Source organism: Fukomys damarensis, unplaced genomic scaffold (assembly GCF_012274545.1).
Source record: "Fukomys damarensis isolate Sample0158 unplaced genomic scaffold, DMR_v1.0_HiC HiC_scaffold_14, whole genome shotgun sequence".
NCBI classification, from domain to species: Eukaryota; Metazoa; Chordata; class Mammalia; order Rodentia; family Bathyergidae; genus Fukomys; species Fukomys damarensis.
In genome coordinates, this window is record NW_022900926.1 from 7,396,860 (window position 1) to 7,417,389 (window position 20,530).

Below are 20,530 nucleotides of genomic sequence, written 5' to 3' on the forward strand. Positions count from 1 at the left end.
GACTTTACATATATTTAAATGGTTTTATATTTATTATGGCTGCTGGGAAAAGGAAAAAGACTTAAAGGGATTCATCTAGAAGTTAAGAATATGAATAAATACAGTGCGTATGATCCCTAAAACACTAAAGTAGCTGTAAGTAATGAACACTGGTCCAAGAGGGGGAACCGTGAGCCTTCCAATTTAAAGAATATAAATTTGGGACTCTGCTCTGTGTCACTTAGGGTTTATTATTTTTAAAAAATAATCTGGTAACTTTTTTTTCTACAATTTTTAAAAGTAACACCTGTCATATTTAAAATATTCAAAAGGTAATTTTCTTTATTAATTACCTTAATTTTAGTGATTTTAAAAGATAACCTAAAGTCAAGCTATAGATTAAATTAAACTCATTTAAATTAGTGTATGCCCAATTTGTATAGATGACTACATAAGAAGAAAGTGTTATATTTACAAAGTTTTATAAGTATAGGCAAAAATCAGTTTATTTTCATAAAGGTTAAAATCCAGTGTCATATTTTGCATTCAACAGGGCAAATCTCAATGTAAGCACTACTGCTCACTTACATGAGCAGGTTTATGCCTTCTAAAAAACGTAATCCTTCTACTATACTTTATTAATTGATCACATTAGATATGAGGCCAAGCTAAATAACACTTTTTAGGGGGGACCATGCATTGAACTTGGGACCTTGTGTTTGTGAGGTAGGCAGCAGAACCACTGAGCTGCAACCTCAGCCCACTTTAATGACATTTTAATAGAGGATTTATAAACGCTTTAAAGAAGCTTAGTAAAGATAAGTAGAGGTATTAAGAAAGAATAGCCCATTTAAAGAGCGTTAGAGAAATCAGATGTTATATTCAGGGAGAAAAAATATAGGTTGATTTTAGATAGTTTAGAAGATAGTTATTTAGAAGTATTGAGAATTTAGAATACAATGGGTGAGTTGTTTGAGTTCACCCTAGTGAGCTTTTGACTCTCTTCTAATATAACTTTAGTACAACAGACAATAGAAGGCTAAAGATGTATTTCTCAGAATCTTTTTGATGAATTCTGTTCTACCAAGAAATTGGGATCTGGAGCTGGAAAGTGGGCCAATAGTGGTTATGTTGGGAAGATTTGATTGGTCAAATTCTTGTAGCTGTAGGTATTTGCTTCTTCTAAAGCAAGCACAGGTATAAGTTTCTGGATGTCTTATGAATGAAGCAGCAAGCTAAGAAGAATCTGGCAGTATTGTGGACACTTTGGGGAATTTTTCATGGATGCTTTACATCTAGCCTTGCAGTGACCAAACTCGATTTTTTTTTTTTTATTCTAGCAGAGATTCTATAAACTGTCGAAATCTCTTTTCTCTCTGCAAAAAATACCTTTTCTTCTAAAACCAGACATAGTAGATTACTTATCCTATAAAGTTTCTGCGTGATTAGCTTTTTAATCAAATTCTTTTGCTTAACAGCTAGTGAGTGGTTTTTACATGCAAGCATTGAGATTACCGCCTTGCTTAATCTTTGCGTCAATTCCAGGAGTCTCTTACTTTTGCAAAACCATCCCCATGATCACTGACATAAAGGAAGTCAACTCCAAGTCTGCTTTGATATGACCATTTATAAAAGGCTGAATAAAGGAAATAGGTTCAAATGTTGGTTACAGAGAGTTCATTTTGGCCACGGAGATAAATAATTTAACACAATGCAAATTATTTCTACGGAACAACCATGGAAGCCAGTTTAATCACTGAGTATTCTTAAAGTGATAAACTTTGGACCAAGGGATCATTTCTCATACATTTTATCATCTTGGTTCTTAATTTTGCACACGAGATTTCTAAATTTCTAAGTTTCTATTTGCTGTAACCTAGTGTCACCAACTAGATGTTATTACACTATAATTTTATGTGAGCATATTAGTTAAAATGTATGATTATTTAATAGATATAGAAGAGATTTTTATAGTCAGCTATTTACATTTTCTCAGAAACAGAACTACATGTTTCAAATTCTCCAATAATTCCTAGGTATCACCATATATTCACAAAGTATTCAAATTTTCTCAAATGTTGCACACTGTAAGATTTAAGTTTTTGTCAAATCAAGGTTCAGAGTGCATACTGCAATTGTTTGATATGTATTTTATGTTGCTTTTCATTTATAATTCTATTTCATCCATTATTCCTGCTTGCAGTTATTCGCACAAGAAATTGAGTGATTTGTCTTGAAGAATTTCCCAGCGTCTGGGTTTTGCTCAATATATCCACCTAGGTGTACGTCACATGTTCTTCCCCTTGTGTTTTCTCTGCACTAGTGGGATTTGGAGACTTGCCAAATTTAGACATCTTCCTTTCTCCTTTTCCCTTTCCTTTCTTTGCCTTGGAAAACAGACACTTTGTAGACAATAATGGGTACTTTTATCAGGAGGCACATGTGTGGTTGTTTCTCTTTTAATGGTGTTGACTGGCACTAAAAATGATTCTCCAGATCAGCTATTTCAGAGATGTTCTATGATGCCTCCATTTCTTATCTGAAAAGTTCTATTTGGCAAGTGTACTCTATTTTCTGCACTCACTGCCTCCTCCCTGAACTGCTTACTCGTGTTGTGCAAGTGTCATCCGAATCCATATCTATTCTGCACAGTAATATTCTTCTTGTGTCTATTACTTAATCTTAGTTCAGTAGGCAAATATATGTTAAATTCTCACTAGTGCTTCTTACTCTCATTCCTTATTGTCTGCTTTCTGGTTATTTTTGTTCTCTGAAATTTGTTTCATAGTAGAATTCATAGGGAGGGCTTCATGGAAAAATTATTCCCTAAATTCTCGTCTATTTGCAAAATGTTCAACATTTTTTATTTGAAGGCCACTTTGGATGTGTATAAAACCCTTTGCTTACATCCTGACTAGGATGTAAGGTTTGACCTGAGCACGGGTGAGACCACCGAGGCAGGCAACATTTAAGCAGCATAAGATGAGTTTATTGCCATCTGAGTGCAGATGGGCCAAGGGCAGAAAGGCTGTTGGCATAGGAGAGAGATCGAGCGCAGTTAAGTAGGAGAGTTAAGTAGGAGAGGGAGTGTCAGCTCGGAGGGTGGAAAATTTGGGGGCCTCAGGATGGGGTGAGGGTAACAGGGCAATGGCAGGTACAGCAAGGTACAGCATTGCCTTGTAGTTTTGTTGAGAATTGGTCCCCTTGCAGGTGTGAATGAGCGAGGTGGTAGCTGGCTTCCTGTCATTGCTTTTCTTGCAGGCAACGAGTCTGTTTTTTCTCTCCATGGGACAGGGTTCTCACTTAGGGAGCATGTCACTAAGGAGGGTGTCTCAAATATATTGGGAAGAGTCATTGTTTTCTATTCTAAAATATTTTTGTTCAAAAAGCAATCAGGTTTCCTTTTCCTTGCCAGTGACTTGGTCGTTTTGTCTAGAATGTCTGTCAAAGAACTCTTTTTTCCTCTTTAAAATCATTTTTATTAGAATATGTCTCAGTGTGGTCTCTTCAGGTTCATATTTGGTTTACCCTTTCATTATGTATGCTGCTCAGAGTTTTCATTTATTTCAGAAGTTTTCCAAATTATACATTTTAGTGTGGATTCTATGATACTACATTACCTATTCTTATTGGGGACACTTCCTTCATAAGTGTTGGATTTTGTTTGCCTTTATTTGTCTATCACTTTTTGTAAGTTGCTCTTTCTTTTGTTTTTACATTTTCATTTAATTTCCTCTTTCTTATACTTTACTCTTTATAAGGCATTATGTATCTATCTAAAGATTTTAACCATTATTCAGATTCATTTGTTCTTTTATTCTTCTTTGCTTTACTCATCTTTTCTGAAGCTTTTAACTTTGATTTCTAATTCTTTCTTATTTTCTTTTTTCCCGATATCCTTTTCTCTCTGTCATCATTTCATTTGACTATTTCTAATTCTGGCATTTTTCATAGTTCTGTGATTTTCAGTTTTTAGCTAGTTTTGAAACAGAAGTATTTTTTTGTCTTTTTTGGGGGAAGTTTTCTGGCATACTTCCATTATCTGCATGAATATCATTCTACTCATTATTCTTTTTCCTTACAAAACTTTGCCTGAGATCCATCAATAATACATCTTTCTTTCTCATTTTGATAAGAAGCATTTTCCTGTATTTAAAGAAAAAGAGGGTCATGTGACCTTTCCTGGGCGGATGGCTGTGAAGCTCTCCATAGTCCTATTCTGGAGTTTCTCTTCTGTCTGACTTTAGTGTCTCTACCCCACTTCTGTTGAGCTTGTCCTCCAGGCATTTTCCCTGAGATCGGGCATTTGTTTTGAAATGGTGTTTAGATTGGTCAATTTGGGGAATGTTTGATTTTAAGACTCGTCTCATGATCTCTCTATTTTGTGGTCCTTCGAACTCATGAATACAGCCTCTGTTGGCCCTTCCCAAGTGTGTCCACTTTCTTGTTTGTTTTATTTTGTTTTGTTGAGACAGGGTCCCTTTATGGAGTTCAGGCTGGCCTTGAACTCATGATGATCCTCCTGCCTCAGCCTCCTGAGTGCTGGGGTTACAGGCATGCACCAACCACCCCACCCAGCTTTCACTGTCTTCACACCGGCTCCCTGAGCTCTCAGCACCAGTAAAAGGCAGGGAAATGCCTACAGGAGTTCCCAATTTGTAGGTACCTGCCAGTTAGGAATCGTGTCCTGGGTCTCTCATCAGAATTGCTTTGTTTTTCCTCCATTTCTCTCTCAGAGTTGCTGACACCACGTGGACATGATGACAGGTCCAACTTTTGGGAGATTTCTGAAATACTCTTCCTTGGAATTTGGCTGTAGATGTTGGTCATGAAATTTTGTTTTATTGTTCTAGCTTCTCTGGCTATTTTTATTGGAGGTTTGGGAAGATAGCAAAACCCGATCAGTGAAGCCAGTGCTATCTTGATGGAATCTAGTAATCAGTTTATTATTCTTATCTCATCGCACTAATTGGATTTAAACTTTTTTCTTGAAGAGTTTAAAAAAATAGGGTAATTGGCAATCATTTTGCATATTTGGGGTATTGACTGCTAAGAGCCTATGAATTTAACCATATGCTTTTTTTGAGGTCTTTTGCTGTTGTCATGTACTATAATATAATTTAGTCACTTTAGAACAGCAATGGCTAAATAACTTCCCAAGAGAAAGTGTGCCTGTTCTAAATGTGTATATATGTAAGTACACACAAATTTACTATATGTAATATTTATGCATCATGTACAACGAAAAGTATATCAGAAATTGATTTGGTTTACAAATTTTTAACATTTGTGCTTTTTAATTTAAAAAAGAAGATGTAGATTTATTTTTGCTTATAAAAGGCTAAGGAATGTGCTCCCATTTTAATCATTTCTGCTTTTATCCTAAATGTTTTCTTCTCACCTAATAAAGAAGGGAAGGAATGTTTTGCCAAGCATAAGACCCATTTGGATCTGTGGTTTCTAAATGTCAAGCCTGAATCTAACACTCTAAAGTTTAACCTTGTTTGCTTTTGGCTAAAGTGGCTTCCTGTTTCTAAGAAAGGGGGAAAAATAATGTTCTAAAAGTCTATTAGAAAGATTACAAGTCTTCTCCAAAACCCAGTGCACACATGACAAACCACTTTCATGTATTAAATAAAAATGTAAATTAAATTTACCTGTAACATAAAATTGGCCTTATAAATTCAGAAAGGTAGCAGAAGACAGAGACAAAATGTCCTTGAGAAAAAGGCTGCTAGGTTTTGGGCAAACCCAAGCATTTGAAAAACATGGTTCCTGGAAATGAACCCAATATTTGTGTAGTTTTTGTGTTTCTCATTCTTATGATTTTGTTGTATTTATTTTCACAATCAACTTCAAATGACACCCCTGCTGGTTTAAAAAAAAAAAAACAGGGTGGCTGAAAAATTTGGTTAAACTTCTTAATACTTTTAATCCTTACTTGTTATAATTTGATTACTGAGAGAGATTTTCTCTGTGGGCCTCCTATTAAATCACTTTCAAGTTGAAACAAACCAGAAATCCTTTAAATAACAGAGCAAGTATTCACTTTAAGCTTCTCGGAATTTATACAGAAACTGTAGAATGTCTCTTCTAGAAGGTTGTAAATGTACCCAGAGGCTACTGTGACAAGCTTATTCTTTCAACCCAACCCTAAATAGATAAATAAATAAATGAACATGATGTTCTAGGTTATAAAGTAGAGGACACTGAGTTTCAACTGTTTATTTTCCATGTTCTTATGTATCTGTGTTTTCAGGGTTAAAGCACATTGACCTGCAGGATAGTATTTCACTCTATGTACTCATTAGCACAATTCTGCCAAGTGTAATATTATAAAGATATGGTCTAATACAATCTTTACATTATATATATTATATATGGAAAATTATTGTTTGCATGTTTTTCTCCTTTATTTCTGAGTGGTTTCAGAATATTATGTGTCTTTAAGAAGTAACTTTGAGGGGCCAGGGATTTAGCTCAGTGGTTCCGCTGCCTGCCTCTCAAGACCCACGTTCGATCCCCAGTATTGAAAAAAAAAAAGTAACTTTGAATATTTTTACCTACAGGGTAACCCCAAACTAGAAAATTTATAATAGCGAAGTCTATCCCTAGAGGAAAAAAGAGTGGAAAGGGCAATAATCACATGTAATTACTACTTTTTGAATGTAGAGATATTTTGGGAAACCTGAAGAATCCATGTTTCAGGAGCTCAGTTTCTGAGATTTAGGTTGAGAAAACTTAGACTAATGCCTAGGGATTTGCATTTTAAACATGCAGTGCTGCCCGTTTTCTTCAAACCAGTTTGATAAGTAACTTTGTTAGATTTTAGATACTAGGTTAAGAGTCTGAAAACAGTTTGAGAATTTTAAGGCAAGGAAAGAGATGCGTTTTTGAAAAAAGGAAAATTAGCAATTGTGCTTCAAATAGTGGCAGAGAAAACATTGGGACAAATAAGAGCAAAAATTATGAATATGGTAGTAGGCTTGATGATTGGTTAAATAGAGAACAAAGTATTTTTCAACTTTATAAAGCTCTATTTTCACGGGAACACAGAAGGTTGTGCAGACGTCGGTAGCTACGTGGACAGGAAGTTGTAGACGGTCACGCCCTCGTCTCAGTTCTTCCGGGTAAGATGTGAGGAGAGTCATTTCTCCCTCGCGCCGGGTCCCTGACCTGAACTACTTTGTACATTGTGTCCTGACCGAGTCCTGACTTCCGGGGCTGCTGCTCCACGGCTCATTCTCTACTCGGCCCTCAGAACTGGTCTTGACCTTTGGCTTGCCCTCACTAGCCACAGCTGAGACAGCCCTGGCCGCCTTACTGCCCAGTGCCTTTGTCCGACCTGGCTTCCTCTCCTCCCATTACTGAACGAGGTCCTGCCTAGAAGGGCCAGCTTCTCAGAACCGGAGTCAAATCTGGCCCTGCTCCTGTCTGTTCACAGCCTCTGCTGCCCCCACACACTGTTCCGCTTCTTGTGTTGTCTTCCGGGCACTGACTGAGGTGTAGCTTGCCTTTGGGGAGGGAGATATGTGCCATCCGCTGCCCGTTCTAAGGTCAGTCACCGGTAGCCAGAGACACATCTGTTGGCTCCACGGTTCCCAAATTGTGTCCACTGTAATTATCAGAAGAGTATGTTAAAATCAAGATTGCACAGGCACCCGTAGTTCTGTAGAGCAACACAGAACAGTATTACGGGCACCATCGGATTACCTGGGGCCTCCTTAGGAATGTGAATTCCTGGGTTCTGCCTCCGCTCTAGGGATCAGGCTGTCCCCCCGGGGAGCCCAGCAATCTGTTGTCCCAAGAGTAGTTCTCACTCTGGTGGGGTCCTCAGGCAGACTTACTGATTCTGGCTAATGCGACTGTTGGCTGTTGGTATGGAAACATTGCAGGTCTCAGACTTGTGGAGGCAGAACTGTATTCTAATGAAATGTCCAGCTTTTGGAACGGCTGGTCTGATAATCGTTTTTAACAGGTTGCCTCAACTACTTGTAGGTGTAACAGAGTTGAACACCTACACTGACACATGCCCTACGCTCCAGTGAGGACCGCTCATTCTCCGCTTGGTGTCGCTCGAAGCATCTTCTGTTTACAGGTACTTCTCCCATTGCTCTATGGTGAACAGTGCTGGCTCTGTGTAATGTCTGTTTTCCAGAGCTAATTTGAAGGCCTGACTACTTAATACCTATAAAACTTGTTGAGATCCTCTTCTAAGTCCCAGGGTCAAGGAAGCACCCATATATTTGAGGCTTTGCTATCAGCGGTAGTATAATAGATTTCATCATGACTTTCATATAACTTCCTCAAAGGGATGACTCCACTCTCAAATTAGGTCTTAAGACAAAAGAAATAAATCCAAAAATATAGAAATAAAGCAATTCTAAAGCTTGATCCTCCAGTATCTCCCCAAAATAGGATACGGACCAACAAAATGTCTGTATATTCTTTTGTTATTCATTTGAACTGAATATTTGAACTGAATATTCAAACTAACAGGAAGCTCTGCTCAGTTTGCAGTATTTTATCTGTCACCCTCACCATTCTCAAGCATGAGCTATAACGTCTGAATAATGAATTGAACTCATTGTTATGGTTTAGATCTAGAATGTCTTTCCAGAGCCGCATGTGCTCAGAAGGGGGCTTTTAGAAAGTGACTGGCTCACGGGGGTCTGTACTGTCTTGGATTCATGCACCAGTGAATCCAGGGCTTGAGCAGGCTGTTGGAAGGAGGGGCCTGGTAGGGAGTGCTGGGTCACAAGAGATGTGAGCGGAAGGCTCTCTCCCCGACTCCTCCCTTTGCCCTGTGCCTCCTGGCCACCAGGACACGAGCAGCTGTCTTTGGTCCAGGCTGTCCACCATGCAGTGTCTGCCTTGTAGCCAGCTGCCCACGGACTGAAAAGAGAGAGCCAAATAAACCCCTCCTCCTTTAAGTTGTGGGTGTCCAGTATCCTGTCTCAGTGACAAGAAAGTGACTAACACACTAATGCACTAATGAACTGCTATCCTTAGAGCTATAAACTTATAATTTTTACTTCGCAATATGTATAACAAAGCAAACTTACTTTGACCTCATTTAAAGATTGGACAGCTTCAAGTTTTCTATTGGGCATGATCGAAATGAGTAGCCATATTTATTTTATTAGAGATGTTATTAAATTTTAACCTTTATTATACAAACTACCTTGTTGTGTATTTGCCAGTGTATATGTCTATTTGCCACTACTTACTTAGCATGCAGAAAACAAAGACCTGGTCTTATTTATATTTGAAATCCCCACAGCATTTACTGGTGCTTTGCAAAATCTTAATAAATATTTATAGAAAATGGAATGACCCTATAACTCCTTCCTAAAACTTCCACAGGATGAAATTTTTTCATTCTATGTCTCTTTAGTGAAATGTTATCCCAATGGCCAGCCAGCTGGTAGGATAACACCTTGACTGATATGGTATGGGAAGGACCCTGCAGACTTATCTGTTCTCTCTGTGCTTGCAGAAGAGACTGTGGATTAGGTGACGATAGTAAATAGCTTCACGAAGAAAATAGCTGAAGTTGACCTTATTCCTAGCACAGACAGAACCTTCTCAACTGTTAAAAATAATGATCTAAAACCCTCATAACCACTTCCTGTCCATCAAGCCTTATGAAAAACTTTCTCACTAATATATTTAAAGAGACAGAAATACTGAAAGAAACTATGCCTACTAAGTTATGGGAAAAGGACAAAGTAAAAGAAAATGACCTAAGTTGATTAATAGGAAATTGCTGCTTGTGTAGGTGAAAAAGGATTGAATATTAACAATTTCCTATGGTTTAACTCAAGGGCTGTTTTGCAATTCCCAAGCATATTCTTTCCACTTGAAATCATAGTACCCAGTGGTGCCTTTCAAGTAACTGAGTCTTTCAAGTAAAAGTCTTTCAAGACTTCAAAGGATATGGCAATTTTTGTCAACTCCAACAACTGAGTTCAGGAGATTCATGAGTTTTGTAAACTAAGGTTCTAAGGACATTTATGGTTATAAGCTCTGTGGATTTTGTTTTAAAATTGGAAGTCTGCATTTAGCTCTTTTCTAATAAAAAGGCTGCTGATAAGCCAGATGGAAGCTGGAATGTTTTGCTGGCTTGATGGCTATGAACTGGACAGGGTGGAGGGATGCACAGAGAACGGCATAGCGTAGCTCTCAGTGTGTCTGGGAGGTGTTTCCAGGGACGCTGGTGTTCAGGCCAGCCAGGTGGGGAAGGCCTTCCTGACTGTGGGTGGCACTGTTCCAGGTAGGGGACCTGGATTGGCGGACAGCCTGCTGTCACCTGCACTGGGCTCTTTGTGGATGCATTTTTCTCTCCTATCTCCCTTGATCATGAGACTCCAGGTTCTTTAGCCTTTGGATGAATGCCCGCTTTCCTTGGGAGCTTTCAGAGCTGCATTACTGGCCTTTCTCTCAGTTTGAACCTTCCAACTTCTTGAATCAAGAAGCTGCCAATTTATCAGAGTCATGGTGAGACCATTTAGCCTCTGAGTGTATGAGGCAAAAAATAAATATCTAAATATCCTCTTATAGTCATATACATTTGATTGGTCCCACTTCTCTGGAGAACCCTAGTACAACTGCATTTTCTCATTTGTACTTGGTAAGCAGAACAGATCAAGTCATGTTTGCTAAAATGTGAATTGGTAGGACAGACTTACTGCATTGGAATATTGGGGCAAAGCCCCTGAAGTCAGAATTTTTACTAAGTGTTCAAGATGAATCCTGCCCACTAAAGCTGTTGACAGAGAATTACAGTCCAGCCCCTTTCCATGGGGAAATCAAGTCTGCAGTCAAATGCTCCACCATTCAGCTATACCCCCAGAAAGTCAAGTCTGAAGATGTTGAGGACCCCTGAAGTAGGAGAGCAAGTAAATAGTAGAGTTGGTTCTGTCACCCCAGTCTTTTGATTTGTGGTTCCACTTTTCCTTCTACCACACAAATGAGGCAGAAAATAAAGCACTTTTTTCCCCTCACTGCTTTCTCTAGTATTCTATTTTTCTCTTACCATTGTATGTGTTACAATCTAAATGAAAATGGCAAGTAACTCATGGAAAGTTGTGTTCATGGAATGTTTTTTTCTTGTAGTGTCATGAATTTTCCAACTTTTCTTCAGGTTCATTTATTAGATTTGTGGAATACTTCATGTTAATATGCATAACCCATTTTCTAGCATTAAGTTACCAACTATATCTCTGCCCTCAACACTCATTCCTTTTGGGAAGTTTTAAAGATATGCACAATATAACAATTTAACCCAGAAATTTTCAAGGATGAGTCCTAGCTTTTAGAGAATGAAAGTTTCTATTGTTTGAGCTAATTCAGAAAAATGGATGGAGATATTAAAAAACACTATGAAATTGCAATAACTCTATGTCTCAATATGATGACATGCATAAGAAGAAAATTATAGAGCCAATTATATTTGTAACATAGATACAAAATTTCTAAGCTTTTATTCTTTTGGTACCTGGAATCAAATTCAGGTCCTTGCCCTTGCAAAGCAGGTGGCAGAACCACTGAGCTAAATCCCAAGCCCAGTACAAAATTTCTTAGTGACACATAATGATATTATTTTAGCAAATATCAAAAGAATAATTTACCAAATTTAAATGAGATGTATCCTAGGAGCATAATCAAAGTTAAATATTAGAACTCTTTGTACATTATTTTTAATATTAGAAATTAATGAGAATCTTGTTTTTGGCAAGTTAGAATAATCACACCCAACCCTGTCTCTCCTATTGAATGTCACTATGATTCTTGTGCAGCATGCATGCAAATACTATTTGAGTACTCAGAATGTGTCAGGATGATTCTGGAAGACTAGAACCTAATATACCACCAAGTAGGCAGCAAAGTTACTATATTATTCTCACTGGCATTCTCTATGCTGAAGTTTGTAAACCGGATGTAGGTACCCGCATGTAGTCAGAACAATCTCTTGGAAAAACCCTCTTGTTCTGGCTCAAGGAAAAGAAAATAAAACTTCTAAATTTCAGAGACAGAGTATAGAGTGCCTGGATCATTTTTCCTCCATTTCTTGTACACCAGCCACCAAGCAAACCTGTAGTCACGGAGAAGGAAGCTTCAGAGGAAACCTGCTGGGGACAAAATTCTCCCTTCCTCATGACTGGTGGTATACCAGAAGATGGTATAGACCCGAACTTCTGCTCCTCTCCTCATACCATACTCTTGTCACTTGACTCTAGGTAGAGATGCAGTCAAAGAAGTGTGTGAAGAGAGGGGTAAATAAAATACCAACTTCTTGGCCAGAAGTGTGAAAGGGCAAGCCCTAGAAAATGGGTAAGTACTTGGGAAATGTGGAGAGGGAGGTGCTTAGGAAAGTAGTTCCATAAATTCGCTGTTAATACCTGGCCTCACTGTTGAGATATATGTGTGAAGATCTGATCCTAAACACTACGAAAAGTGACTTAAAGAGGTGAACTAATCAGTAGATCACTGCTCAAGTCATAGACTGATCCCAGCTGACACACAGGTGGGTCAGACACTTACAGTTCTGAAAGGCTTTGAAAACCAGACTGACATTTGGATCATAGTCTACAGAAGATGGGTTAGAATTTGCAGCCTGAACTTGACCAAGCTGACTACTTATTAATATAATGCTAACATTTCTCAATAAAATTAAAATAGAACCTCCTATCTCATGACATAATACTCAAAGCAGGAATTCAAAATAACGTGGTATCTGTGTTTTGTGCAGCTGTAACAGAGAAGAATTATTGGGTTAATTAAATGAACAGAAATTTATTGGCTCATGATTCTGGAGACTGGAAAGTATGCAGTTAATGGGCTGGCATCTGGTGACAGCATTTAGGTAGGTTATTCAGTGGAGGAGGAACAAAGAGAAGGTGAGAGAGCAAGATAGAGCTGAAATAATCCTTTTATAAAGAACCCACTGCTGCCGTAACAAGTCCATTGTGTCAATGGCAGTAAAAATTCATCCATGAAGCAGCCCTCATGGCCTAATCCTCTCCTAATGGTGCCACCTCTCCGTACTGTTAAAATGGTGATCAAATTTTCAACACATGATTTTTGGGAGACACATGCAAGCCATAGCACTCAGCACATGAAAAACTAAGACTGTTTTAACATGCATGGGAAAGACAGTCAACAGATGCCAAAATTGAGATGACGCAGGTCTTGGAATCATATAACAAAGACTTAGAGATGCTGCAGCAAGCATTGAAAACATTTGCAGTGAGTGGAAAAAAGACAAAGTTTTAGCAGAGCATTAGAGGATATGTATGTAGAAGTAACAACTGGACATTTGAGAATGCAAAAAAAGATGAACAATAACAACACTAACAAAACAGACGAAGACTTCACTGAATTGGCTTGAGAGCACATAGGAGATGGAAGTCAATGAACCTAAAGAGGGATCGATACAAACTGTCCTATTAGAATAACAGAATAAAGAGCCTCAAGAAAATTAAATAGCCCCCAGGAACTTGTGGGACAACGATAAAATATCTAAAATGCATGCCATCAGAGTACAGTACTGAAACAATTGGAGAAAAATGACTAAAAAATTCTGAAGTTTAGCAAATGACATAAAGCTACAGATTCAAGTTCCTTGAAACACCAGCATGACAACCCAAAGAAGTCCATGCCCAGATACATGAAAACGGAACCAACGAAAACTAAATTCCAAAAAACACCAACTGAAATTATCCAGACAAAAATGACCCAGTCTTTATACAGAAGCAATGACTGACTATCTGTGGATTTCTTATCGAAAAGTCAGAAGCTGGAAGGAAGTGGGATGGCATTTTATCAGACCGAAAAGAAAATATGTGTTGGCTCCGAATTGTGTACTCCACAAAAACTTCCTTCAGCAAGGATGGTAAAATAAAGCCATCTCGGATGGAGAGAAAGGAAGAGAAGAGCATCCAGCTGACCTGCTTTAAAAGGGCTGGGAACGCAAATTCTTCTCACTGAAGGCAGATGATATAGAGAGGAAATTGGAACCATAGGGACGAGGACGAGCAACAGACGCGGTAAATGTCTGGATGAACCACATAGACCATTCTTTTCTTTTGAAGTCTTTAAAATATATTTGATAGTTGGAAGTAAAACTTATAAGATTGTCTGATGGGAATTTCACTATGTGGATACAATGTATAAGACAGCTAAGTATAAACAAGGAGGTTAAGAGGACTTCTAGAGGGGCTTGGTTCCTACATTTAACTTGAAGTAGTAAAATAAAGCATGAAAAGTAAAGCACGTCTGCTACGAACTCTAGCCAACTATTAAATCACTGTACAGAGGTACTCAAGGTTACAATATATAATGTAAAATGAAAAACTGAAAAACACTCAAATAACCCAAATAAAAGTTGTAAAAGCATGAAAGACAAAGAAAACACATAGGAAAATGCTACACCCAAACACATCAACGATTACATTGAATATAGTTTATCTAGGTATGTTATTTGAAAATGACTCAACATAAATTAAAAATAAAAACAAGACGCAACAAAATCTAGAAGAAAACAAAAGAAAATCCAACTTTTTACTGTCTATAAGAAATTTGCTTAAAAATGGCATAAGTAGTTTAGAAGTAAAATAGCTACAGATGTACGCCATTTGTTTTAATTATCTATTTATATGTATAACAAATTACCCAAAAGGTAGGACTTTAACCAGTGAAGATGTATTAACATTCAGTAGGTCAGCCGTCTAGACATGGGTAAGACTTGTACTTAAAAAACGATATTCAGAAAGTGTTGCTGTGTGGTATGACAGGCTGATGTTTGAGAGCCACTGATTTAGACTTCAAATAACAACCTTCATTCTGGGGAAAGGGAGTTGGTAGTCGAAGTCATGCAGTACACTGGGAAATACGACCGGGCAGCTACAGGTACTGCTAAACATCTACTGACCAAGGTGGCTAATACCGCTCTGCCTCTCCGAGCTAGAGAAATGCTTCTTTTTCCCTGAATGTACATAATTTATATAAAATTAATTCATTCATGTTTAACATTAATTAGGCATCCAACATAGGCCCGGCAGTGATTGAGGGCACTGAGGAATCAGCACTGAGTAAAACAGGCAATGATTCTGAATAAAGGCAAAAGAAAATTCAACAAAGAAATCATGGGATGCAAAAGTTGACGATTAAGATGTGGAAATGGAGTCAGTGCCAGGAAGAATGAGGTGGATGCATTTTTTTTTCATTTATGTATTTTTATCAATGCATGAAATTGTACATAACTGGGATATACTTTGATTCATATATACAACGTGTAATGGAAAGAAACAATGTATAATGGAGACGTCTCTGCCATTTCTTCAGGGGTAAATACATTCAAAACCCTTTCTTGTGGAACAGCACACAGTACTTCCCACTCCTGTCTAGTGATCACTTAGTACCCATTGACCAACCTTTTCCCACCTCGCTTCCCAGCCTCTAGAAGCCACTGTGTATTTTCAGTTTTGTTGAGACTAACTTTTTTAGATTTCTCACTTGTGAGATTGTGTTGTGTTTGTCTTTCTCTGCCTGGCTAATTTCACTTAAAATAGTGACATGTCCTTCCACCCACGTTGCTGCAAATGACAGGATATCAACTTTTTATGGTTAAACAGTATTCCATCATGTATATTTTCCACATAATTTTTTATGTAGTCACTCTTCTGATTCATGTTTAAATTGCTTTTACTTCTTGGCTATTGTATCATGCAGCAATAAATGTAGGAGTGCAAATATCTCATCCACATATTGAGCTCATTTGCTTTGGCTGTGTAGCCAATAATAGGACTGCTGTGTCAGGTGGTAGTTCTATTTCCAGTTTTGGAGGAACCTCGTTATGTGTCCCGTATCAGTACACGTAAGGCTGTACTGATTGACCCTCCTAGCCGAAGTGTGCTAGGGTTCCTGTTTCTCTACATTCTCAGGACATTTGCTGTCTTTTGCCTTTTGATAGTAGCCATTTTAGTTGGGGGGATGTGATTCCACACTGTGGTTTGGATCTGCATTTCTCTGATGGTTACACATATTGTGTGTTTTTATCTATTATCTGTTATTATCTATTATTGGTTATATGTACGTCTTCTTTTGGGAAATGATACATTTAGGTTTATTGACCATTTTTAGTTGGATTATTTGTTGTTTTGCGATTGAGTTGAGTCTCTTATATTTTGGACCTTAACTCCTTGTCAGATAGATAATTTGCAAATAATTTCTCTCCTTGTGTAAGTTGTCCCTTTACCTTGTTGATCATTTCTTTTGTTTTGTCAAAGCTTTTAGATTGATGTAATTCTATTTGTGTCTTTGCTCTTGTTTCCTGTGTTTCAGAGGTCTTATCTGAAGAATCCTTGTCCACTTCAACATCTTGAAACTTGCATCTGTTTTCTTCTAGTAGTTTCATGATTTCAGGTCTTATGCTTAATTTTCTAATCCAGTTTGAGTTACTATTTGAAAACAGCAGTCAGGAAAGGACTCAATGAAATAGTAACTTTTGAAGAAAAACCTGAAGGAAGCATTGCCTGGTTAATGATAGTGTAAACTGTTTAATCCGCTAAAAGGAAGTCCCCACATGGGGTCCCAATATGCTGTCATTCCTGGGCATGCCACATTTGGAGCACCTATCCCGTGGGGAAGTTCATTATGTTGGATTCTTCCTTATCGATGAGGCAGGCACGTGTCATCCCTGGATGAGAGATATGTTCTGGGTATGGACTTGCTTTCCCTTCCAGAAGTCAGTGCTCCTTTCCCACAATCCTCTTTTCAGTAACAGCATTGGTGTGCTCAGAGGGCCTTTGTCACCTGTCATGGTGATCACTACATCACTGTATTTTTCAGATAATACAGTTTACACCAAGAACCACCGTGATGGGATCCTGCCCATGGGATGGACTGGTTTTAACACCTATGCCAGCATGTGGTACTGTTGGCCAAAGAGGAAAGGGCACAACCCTCTGAAGCGTTCTTCCTTACAATGTGTGGTGCACATTCTGGCTTCCAGACCACGCTGTGGTACAATCTGCTTCACAGCAGAACGGAGAGTCTGAGAATGAAGGAATGACTTTACCACCCAGTAATCTTAATTTGATGCACTGGGCTCTCTCATCATCACTGTCATCTTTCTAACTCTTTCCTTCATCAGTCTTTTTCTCAACTGGGAATGCCAGTCTACTCTCCAACCCACACAAAATCATTGTCTGTCTTCTCTTCCCTTTAAATGAGTTTATGCTTTGTCTGGTCAGTGATTACATTTCCTTGTGTATATCATTGATCTTCTTGTCCTGTTTTTATTGTATTCTGACAAACTCACAATTTTATTTAAATTTGCCTCTTCACTCATTTTCTATCTGTACCTGTACAGATTGATATGAATGGATAAAATTATGTAACAACCCCAGTGGTCTCTCTCAAAAGTCATGGTCATGATCAAAAAAGATTTCCTATTATCTCTTTTTCTTAAACCACAATGTCTCCTCATCTATTCTAATTCATCTCCCTGATCCACTGAGAATTTCAAAACACTCAAAAGAGAATTTCTTTCCTCTTACCACCACAACTGCAGTTTACCAGATTCTATTCTTGTTCTGTGTACCAGCCTGTTCCCATCGATGAGCTAGCTCTTCATGCCCTTAATTTCTTTAAGAGCAGTCTCCCCAGTGGTGCACTGGATCCAGGTCCCTGAAGCAATGAACTTGCAAGGAGACAGTGAGTGTTCTGGTAGAAGCAATTTAATAAGTATAGTATCTGTGTATAATGAAAATTTCTTTAACTTTGTTGCTTGAATCTTGAGGAAAACAAGGTCTGATTAGATAAAGCAACAGTCATTAGTTTCAAACAGTAAAGAAAAGAGCTACATGCAGTAGTCTACTTTTTGAAAAGTTTTAACTCACATATACTGATGTCTCAAGGAACTGGAATAATAATCCTGTATAATGGACATTATGGAACTCACTGAAATTTGTATTTGGAAATGTAAATTTTCTGGAATAGGCAGGAGGTGGTGAATGAGCTAGTTTGCTCATCTGTGGGAAACCTACCTAGATTTCTTCGTAGACAGGTGAAGGCCTTTTATCTAGGATATTTTCCCTAGTTAATTTGGTACACAGTGATCTCCATTATAGCCAATTTTCTGTAATATTTGATATTTTTTCCATAACTTTTGTCACTTATTCCCAAGCCATCTTTCAATGCTATTTATTTCTTTCATTCCCAAACTCTGATATTTATTCTAATTTCCACTGATCCAATTACAACATACTTCTTAGCATTTCTCTAAACTACAATTCTCTGCTCAGATTTTCAGTCATTAATGACACAACTTTGCTCTTGAGTCTACAACTTAGACAACTAGTAGCGGTATAAAATGAAATGACAAAGAAAGAATGAACCTCAGAATGATAAAAAAGGAGGGGCTGAAAATTAGGCAATAATTTGTGGATGCAAATAAGATTTATTTTAAAAGAACACCTACAAAATAAAAATTAGAAAATATCCGTCACAGTTAAAGTGTTTAAGGAAGGGATGAGTCATTATTTACCTTAGAAGTCAATCTGTAAACACAAACTTCACATAGTAATGTGTGAACAGAATCAAGATTAAAAATTATAAAATAATGAAAATTATTTTTAAGGTACATAATTGAACAAGATAATGTGGTATGTAAAACACATCTTGTGTGTGCTAGAGATATCGAAAATATTGTGATCTCGAGAGCAAGCCAGTGAGCTAGCTATCCTGTAAAGCACTTTTGACTAATGTGAAAGTCATAGTATTAGGCGTAATTCCTCAATGGACCGCTACATGGCTTCCATTTCTCTCTAACTTTATACTCTTCACCAACTCCCTTGAAATTCTGAGACCTTAGGATGGTTACCTCTTCAGAATAAAACGTTCTGTTATAAATATTAACAACTCAGATGCCTCAAAATGAAGTCCAGCCAAAGTGTCTTTTCTTCCAACCACTTTTTTTTTTTAAACAAAAGCTTTATTCTTTGGTGGTTGAATTTTAATTATTTGTTTTTGAACAAATAAGTCCCATTCTTGGGAGTAATTTTTGTGTTTTCAATAAACAAAGATGTGGGATTGCTGTTCACATTCAAACTGGGGGAGAATATATCCAAGTGATGACAATCCTGAGTTTAAAGCTTAGACCAAATTTTCGGTAACTTAGTTCATTATTTATATTTATCACGAACGTCTCCAAACTTGCAACCACATGTGTTAATGTGGAAACAATTTGGACTGGGGGTGGGGGTTTGTTTTAAATTTACTTAGGGAATCCTGAATTACACTGGAGACCTTTAATTGAGGAGTCTTCCCTCGAGTACCAGTGTCACCAGTAACCACTATGTCCTCAGAAACTTTTTAATATTTGAGTTAATGTTTAGAGAATTTTTTTTCAGCTTTAATTGAGTTTATTGGTACATTCTAGGGATACAGTACAGTTACATTCATTGTTGGGATCTTGTACCTCTACATGACAAGTCTTGATTCTCATTTTTTCCCCTTACCTCTGCCCTCCCTTCACCCCCTCCTCCCCAATGTTTAGAGAATTTAACCTGAAAAATCATGGGATTTTGCCTTGGCTGCCGACATTTGCATAATTGCTTTCCTGCATAATATAAGCACCTTAGATAAGGGAGCTCTTCACCCTATCTCCCCAGCCTAAAGTATCAGTCCTCTGCTTAGACATCTTAGCACCTCAGCTCATGTACTGCAGCGTCTGTGAAAGATCCAAGCTTCACCCTTTGGTAAAGTTATTATAGTTTGTTTCTATCTTTGTTTTCTTATTAGAGTTAAAGAAAAATCAACCAGTTGGATTGCAGTCAAAGTACTAAAACCAGATTTTATTCAGAAACCACTGTAATGTGGGAAGAGATGTGGGTATAGAACTGGGCTCAGTTCCTAGTACAACATGGGTCAGTGGGACTTAACCAAGGCACAGGGTGTGCGTGTTTCCTGGGTAGGGCACTGGATGGAGACTTCCTAAGAGGAAACACCAGAGGTAAGGACAGAGTCTGGATTCTTGCTGAGGGCAGGCTGGGATGAAAGGGGGGTGGTACAGAATGTGGAATGTGATCACTTACTGAGGGGGGCAAAGTAACACCAGGGCTGAGGATTGTGTCTAAAGCTACAGATAGGCTCTGTAGGATCCACATGGACAGTGACAAGGTGAGGTCTACAGGGCTTAGAGGAGCCTAACCAAAATCTAGAGAAGGAATCCTGAATTACATTAGGTGAGGAGAATCTGTCACTGAACGGGATTTTAAAGGCTCAGAGAGTATCCACTTTCCCAGTTCCTAACATAATGTATGGCACGTGGAAAGTATGGAATGAATGTTTTTGAAGGGATACACCAGGGAGATAGTGTTGGCAATTATTTCATGTGAAGTATGTTCTTTCAAAGAAAGAATTCTGGCTTTGGAGTCAAACAGAATGGGGTTGAGCCGAATATAAGTTGTGTGACCATTTGCAATTTGTGTAGTTTCAGAGGATTAGTTTTCTGATCTTTAAAATTTAGGTAGCATTTAGCTAA

The 20,530-nt window shown here is 38.0% G+C and overlaps 1 long non-coding RNA gene across 1 annotated transcript; it reads left to right on the forward strand.

The window, feature by feature from the left end:
• Positions 1-6,720: 6,720 nt before the first annotated feature.
• LOC104863368 lies at positions 6,721-15,182 on the forward strand. Its single transcript, XR_780535.1, has 4 exons — positions 6,721-7,109; positions 7,978-8,077; positions 12,222-12,315; positions 15,023-15,182. It is a non-coding gene; the product is annotated as an uncharacterized LOC104863368 (long non-coding RNA).
• The last annotated feature ends 5,348 nt before the right edge of the window (positions 15,183-20,530 follow it).